This window comes from Phycodurus eques, chromosome 11 (assembly GCF_024500275.1).
Source record: "Phycodurus eques isolate BA_2022a chromosome 11, UOR_Pequ_1.1, whole genome shotgun sequence".
Taxonomy (NCBI): domain Eukaryota; kingdom Metazoa; phylum Chordata; class Actinopteri; order Syngnathiformes; family Syngnathidae; genus Phycodurus; species Phycodurus eques.
Genome location: NC_084535.1, coordinates 1771436 through 1779195, shown reverse-complemented (window position 1 = coordinate 1779195; position 7760 = coordinate 1771436).

Sequence of the window (7760 nt, the reverse complement as noted above, 5' to 3'; positions counted from 1 at the left end):
GTTCTTCGGTTGACTTTTTTGCCTATTTTGTTTGTTTGTTGGTTGTTTTTTGGGGGGGTGGGTTGGTTGGCTTGTTTCCTTTGTTTGTTTTTTGTTTGGTTGGTTCATTTGTTGGCTCGTTTGGTTTGGTTTGGTTTGCGGTTGTTTTTGTTGGTTAGTTGGTTGTTTGACTTGATTGCTTATTTGGTCTGTTTGTTGTTTTTTGTTTGTTTTGGGGTTGTTTGGTTGAAAATGATTTGATTGTGTTGTATGTTGATTGTTTTGTTGGTTGCTACGTTGGCTCATTTGGTTAGTTGGTATGTTGGACTGTTGGGTCATCGGTTGCTTGTTTGGTTGAGTGGTTGGTTGAATGAATGATTGGTTTGAAATGGTTGGTAGGTTGGCTGGTTGACTGATTGGTATGTTTGTTTTGTTTTTGTTTGGTTGGGTTTGTTGGTTTGGTTTGCTTGTACTTGGGTTGTTTTGTTACTAATCATAGTTATTTTGTAGGAATTGTTAATAATTGTTCAAATTTTACTGTATGTTTCTGGCCCCTGGAGGACTGGAGTAGAACAACATCAACTGCAACGTTTGACTCTGACAATGACTCTTGGTTTTGAATCGTGTTTGCTTAACTTAAGTATTACCAGTAGTATACATCCAAAAATACTACATTTGGTCCCACAGATAAATCTGTATTGGGGTGCCTTGAGTTACAAATGCGAGACAGATACGAGCCGTTACTTGCAAAACTTTGAGATACGAGTGCTCTTTCGACCTTCACCGCTAAATAACCGTGGCACACTTCCCAAGATGTGGCCATCATCAATACACATTGCTTTCCTTGCAGCGGAAGGACAAAATCAGCTGGTGGTCCTAATACACCATTAAGCTGCAGAAGAAGAACCCGGAAGGACAATACATTAGGAACAGTCTTATTTTGTGCTAGCAATCACCGTGTGTGCAGGTTGTGTGGATAGCAAATGTTAGTACTGTGTGTTTCATACGGTACAACACTGTTGAGTGCAATTTTGGTTATGGTAGAAACACGTTAAAAAACGCATTTTTGGCCGCGGCTGGAACGGATTAATTGCATTTCAATTCATGAATTGATATACAGGCATGGTTACAGCAATCAAACGAGAATCCCAAGGCACAGTTGATCCTTGGGAATGATATTATGATATTCCACTTTGCATCAGTCCATCTTAGATGAGCTCGTCGGGCCCAGAGAAGCCGGCGGCGTTTCTGGGTGTTGTTGATTAATGGCTTTTGCTTTGCATAGTAGAGTTTCAAGTTTGAAGTTTGCAACTTCCGGATGTAGCGGCGAACTGTATTTACTGACATTGGTTTTCTGAAGTGTTCCTGAGCCCACGCGGTGAGATCCTTTAAACATTGATGTCACTTTTTGATGCAGTGCCGCCTGAGGGATCGAAGGTCACGGGTTTTCGGCCTCGTCGCTTACATGCAGTGATTTCTCCAGAGTTTCTGAACCCTTTGATGGTATTATGGACCGTAGATGATGAAATCCCGAAATTCCTTGCAATTGTACGTTGAGGAACATTGTGAATTGTTGGACAATTTTCTCACGCACTTATTCACAAAGAGGTGAACCTCGCCCCATCTTTGCTTGTGAATGACTGAGCACTTCAGGGAAGCTCCTTTTCTACCCAATCACGGCACGCACCTGTTCCCAATGAGCCTGTTCACCTGCGGGATGTTCCCAACAGGTGTTTGATGAGCATTCCTCAACTTTCTCACTCTTTTTTGCCATCTGTCCCAGCTTTTTTGGAACGTGTTGCAGTCATAAAATTCGAAGGGAATGATTATTTCCTAAAAACAATCAAGTTGATCAGTTTGAACATTAAATATCGTCTTTGTAGTGTATTCAATTAAATATATATAGGTCAAACATGATTTGCAAATCATTGTATTCTGTTTTTATTCATGTTCGACACCACGTCCCAACTTCGTTGGAATTGGGGTTGTAACAGTCTTCTTTTTTTAATAATTTTTTATAATTTTTTTAAACTGGAATTTTTCACCGTGGTTTCCAGCTGTGTTTATTCAAGTGTTTCCGTGGGAGGATCAGCTCGCTGCCTCTCAGTTGAACGCCTCAGAACAAGCAGAGTTTGATAGCGCGGCTTTATTAGCGCATTAATTAGTCTTCTCTGCGGCTTTACTGGTTACATGACACAGATCAGAGGCGTCATCAAAGCTGAAGTGCCAGAGACAGCCTGGGTGTCCGTCAGAAGGGGGCTAAAAAAAAAAAATATACAAAATCCCTGCAAAGTCATGAAAGCACTTTTATAATTGAATTTAAAGCGCAAACAACAAAGTGCGTTTGGAGGGTTCTGTAACCACGAACCACTGCTCTTGCTTATCTCTCACTCGCTTTGTTATTGTAATCCCTCGCTCTTTAATTACAATTTGTAGTAACATACACCCGACGTGTCAAAGCAAAACTCGCCGTTCTGATAGGCCACTTCATTAGGTACGAAAACTAATGACACCCAATGCAAATTCAGATGGTTCCCAGTTTACAATGGTACAGTGTTTACCCGGTAAATTGCAGATTTTTAATACTACTTTCAAACAATTATTGGACATCGCAACACTGTCTTCTGTGTCATTTTTATGTTTCTGCAAGTCTGAATTTAGAGTTGCGCACTTCCAGTGTAGTATCACATTGTACCACAACGTGCAGGGCCGCACTAAGCCCTACTGGAGGAGATGTAACGTAATTTAATTTTGTTTCATGCTATGTTTGTATGTGTTGCTGCTCCATGTTAAAGTAGCAGTTGTTTGAACTTTACAATTACTGTAAAATATATGATAATTTCGTCAATGGCGTTTCACATTATATGATAGCATTAAGCTAGTGGACTTTCATTGGACAAAGATATATATATATATATTTAATTTTGTTGTTGCTTTTTTACCAGTTTTACAGTAAACATCAACTGGGGTGACAAACAGCTTTTAGCAAGCACGCTTGGCCTCCTATTTACTTCGCGACCTGTGCGAACATGAGTCTTCTTTTCCTTTCCTCAAAGTAATGTTATACGGTAGACTCCCATTTGTTAATAGCAAAAAAAGTGAGAATAGGATGCTTAGAAATACTTTAAAAATTCAGTTAATAGGTTTAAGTCTGTATTAGGTCAGATGTGTTAAAGCATGTGGGAGGGCTAAAAGAATTTTGAAGAAAACTTTTTAATATGGTCTACATTTTCACCTACGGCGTGTGGGTGCGTAACATTTCCCCTGCAATAAATGGGGAATCACTGTTAGTTCAATTTGTTTGTCGAACTTCTACCCACAACTCCCCCCAATGACAATGTTGCTATGTGTGTCAAATGACGTCCTGTTAGCGCTGGTGTGCAGCTGACAGTCGGTCGTCTCCCGCCACTGCCTGACAGGCTTCCCGGCGCCCACCCCGGCGCCCATCCATCATGGCGAGGCGCCAGCGGTATAAACACTGTTTACGTGCGAGCCCGCAGGCGTCCGGTTTAGCGGGGGGTCGGTGGGCTTCGGCCTCTGCCCCTCGACCTCGACGCTCCGTGGCTCGCTGCTAGCGTACGCCGCTCGACGCCGAGGGTTGCCGCAAATGGGGTCGGCTTCGGCGAGGCCGTGTGCCGCCCGAGGGGGAGTTAATGGATGAAGCAACGCGCAAAGACGACCTTTGACAGAAACGCCGTTGAACAAGTCAACTCGCTCAATGGTCGGCCTTTGTGTGCTTCGTGGACACTACGCATGATGTCAATATAGTGCAAAAGAGCATTACATATGTAGCGGACACGCGCGCCGCAACTTTGAGGCGCCACAGAGACTCGCGACCACCTGAGAAGCTGTGACACGGCGACTCGGACAGGGCCCGGTGTACGTCAAGTGGACCTTAACCTAATTAGCAGCTTCCCGTCAAATCTCGATTCCTGTCTTCAAAAGACCCCTTCCCGGACCAAACGGTTGGGGAAGACGATGTGGTTAATATTCACCCATGCGCGTGAGGCGCCACCCACTGGCGTTGAGAGGAACTGGAAACGCCGGAACTCGTGGACGTGCCTCGGATGTTTGTTAACGGAAGATAAAATGTCTGTTTTTATATCTTGCAAACTCTGTAGAAATATTCCAAATGTACGCCTCGGTGTCTGTGTCCCCATTCTCACCTTGACAGGTCCTCTGCAAGATTCTGAATTCATTGAACAATAAGCAAACCATCTGCCACGACAATGATTCTATGCGTGAGAGTACAAAGTTGGGAGTGTTTTAGACTCATATTATTTGAAAACCCCTTTACTCAAATTTGTGGACAATATTCAGGCCGATGGGCGTGGTCTTCTCCAAGTCGACACTCCCTCTTCCTACGCCCCGCCCCTGGGGTATTTCGCTCTGAACTCACACCTTTCTCAGTAGAGTTGGGGAGAGTCGAGTCGAGGCTTTTGTATTTAGGTGTTCAATATTAATTAAACAGGATGGGAATGTGCTATAATAGAGGTATATACATTAAATGTGTAAATATGGTACATCAAATATGAAACATGATATGAATATGCTACACAAGAGATGTATCGACAATGAATATGCTGTGAACATGTTACATTAGATGTGTATAACCTTTAAATGTATAAATATGATTCGGAACATTGGAGGTGTACAGTTCATTCATTTTCTAAATATCGAAAATGCATCAAATGCATCACCTCTAATCTATATGATAGATTAGAGGTGTATAGTTGCTACATAAGAGATACATAAATTAACAATGATTAGTTATAGTTATAGTATATGAAGGATACATGGGAGGGTGGTACAACTGTCCAGGGGCCCTGAGCATTTGGGGGGGGGGGGGGGGGGGCCCTGGCTGTTCGGCAGGGGCACCCAACCCCAAATCAGACTAAGAATTTGTGGAAGGAAATTATCCGATCATTGCCGTTTCTTCTTCACAATAATATTCACTTAAAAGTAAAAACGTGTTGCATTCAAACTAGTCTGATTTGTCTCATCAGTAAATGTAACGGAGTAAGAGGAACGTGTTACTACCCGCCTCTAATCGACACGCTTAAGGAAGCATGTTAACAGTATGACTTTCTTTCCAATTCCTCAGTCGTTAACAATGCTAAAGCTGCTCAGGCACTCGTCCATTGTTTCCAAACCGAAACACTCTTAATGTTTTTGGATGTCATTTTTGTCCTTTAGATTAGCGCGGTTGCTACACGCCCTCGTGGCTAATGTCCCGCACATCTTTTGTGTGTTTAATGACACAAATCAATTAATGACTCACGCTAATGGCACTTGATGGGCGAGGGAGGATGTCATTGCCTAAGCGCTTTAGCAACGAGCCCTCCGGCGCGAATGATGGACGGCGGTGGCTTTAAAAAAACAAAACAAAAAATCATGGGGATGATGATAGCGCCGGCGAGGGCAGCGCCCCGCCCGACGTTCCGCAAACAACGTCGCGGGTGACAAGTGATTCCGCGAGGGAAAAAGCGGTGCCCCCGGCGCGGATACATACAAGCATCACTCGTCCATATTGATTTCATCTTTACAAATGTCATGGAGTCATTTCATGCTTGGTGCGCCGCGTTAACTCATGTCACACCCATCGCCTCAACTTCTTCCACCAAACAAACACAATTCTGCTACATACAATACAATAGAATAAACCATTATTAGCACCGCAATGGTGAAATAGTCATGTAACATAAAAACTATATATATATGTATGTGTATGTATCAATAAATAGTATGTACTGTATATGTGGGTAGCAAAAAAACTCTATATGCATCAATAAATAGTCTCCAGTGAATCCTTTACTTATCGCCGAGGCTATGTTCCAGAGTGAAAACTCGCAATTAAGAGAGACCATGTAAAAGTGTTTTGTCATTTTACCCCTCCCACGAGCTTGAAACTCATTCAAACACACTTAAACTTATTGAAATGCATTATTTAAAACATACCTAAGTACCTGTTCTGTCTTGCTGTCAAGAAATCATCTAACCTCACTCGGAGGAAATGAATAGAAGACTTCTCCAAATGACAGACCAAGCATGCTTGCTTCAAGCTGTTTATTTATCACTCACAGTTCAAGTTCACTGTAAAGCTGAAACAAAAACAAAAAACAAAACGGTTTTAAACTCTAAAATGTTCAAACAAACCATATCATTTCATCTAACAAAAGTCAGCTCGCTTAATGCAAATGAGGGTGTGTACACTTGTGCAACCACATTATCTCAGTTATTTCGAAAAGATGATGTTGTTTTAGACTTAGTGGTTTTAGTTCACATGAATGATGGCAAAAGCTTTGAAATGATTTCTCTTGGTCTCCACCCCCCCCACCCCCACATATCACAAAACCTGGCTTTTCAACAGGGGTGCGTGGACTTTTTAAAGCCACCGTATACAAGTGACTGACCCAAGCCAAATATTGAACGTGACCTTTTCATTCGGGCCTTAGCGCTCCACTGGCATTCAGTTTGTTTGCTTGAGGCATTTTTGCAGCTTTCAGCCCTCGCGCATCATTCATATTCACGTCCACGAAGCATTTTGGGTCCGATCAATGGTTCATTTAGTTCAGCTTATTGGCTCACAAAGGAGGCCGCGGCATGTGCTAACGTTTGCGGCTGACAAAGCGCCTGCAGGTGGCGAGGGGGGGGGAGGAACGGCAGATAATTTCGGCTTCCGTTTTAATTGCTCTAATCCAAACAGACGCCTGATTGGACCACGCTGCCTTTTGTGTCATGATTACATTTCCACTTGTGCTAATGCGCTAATGATAAATGCGCAGTGAGTGAGCTTCTTTTCAAAGGAGCCAATCACAGCTTCCTGTTTGCTATCTGGGACAGGAAGCCGCTTGCAATGCCAGCAATAAACATCAGCAGCAAGGTTCGTCAACACGAATGGAGGAACGAGAAGGGGCTTTTCTTGCCTTGCTGTTCGGTGTGAAAGGCACCGACATGAAATTAACTGCTGGAGGTAGCGTTTCTGTGCGAAAGGCACCAATATGGAAAGGGGGGGTGAGGGCAGCCTGACAATTTCCTGGCTTTCTCCCAGTTGCTGTCATGTGTGAAAGGCTATGATACGAAGCGATCGAACGAAGGCAGCCCGACTTTTTTTCTGTTCTGTGTCAAATGTTACTTGTGTTTGAATTGTGTCCAATATTGAGCAGGCTGAGCCTTTAGGCGGTGAGCTTAATGCTAATGCTAACACATAATGGGAAACTCCATCGGCACGGGCTGACGGGCGTCCGTGTCGCGGGGTTATGCAGCGGATAGTAAAAAAAAAAAAAAAAACTGCAGCAACACACTTAGACAGACAATATATAACAATACTCACAGGCATATAGCTTTATCCTTTACGGAAAGAATATTACGCCAGATTACTGAGTCACCTACAGTAGTTGAGTGAAACTCTTCTTCAATTGTCTGCTTGACTGTATTGTACTGCCGACTGGTGGCCAAGTTGGGCACAGCAGAAGTGGCTGCAGTGAGCTAATCATGATGCACAAACTGTAATTCTTGACATTATGTTATGACTTATGACTTTTTATAAAGTACCGTACAGTCATCCCTCGCTAGATCGCGGTTCACTTACTACGGATTCAGAGCGTTGCAGATTTAAATTTTTTATTTTTGGTTATAGGTCAGTGTAATACAGTTTCTCACCTGCACATCTCTGATACAGTTAGCTTTATTATTTTAATGTGGCAGCAATGACTCGCGTAATGTATTGAATTCATTAAATCATGTTGAATATTAACTTATTATTACTTGGTTCACAGTAA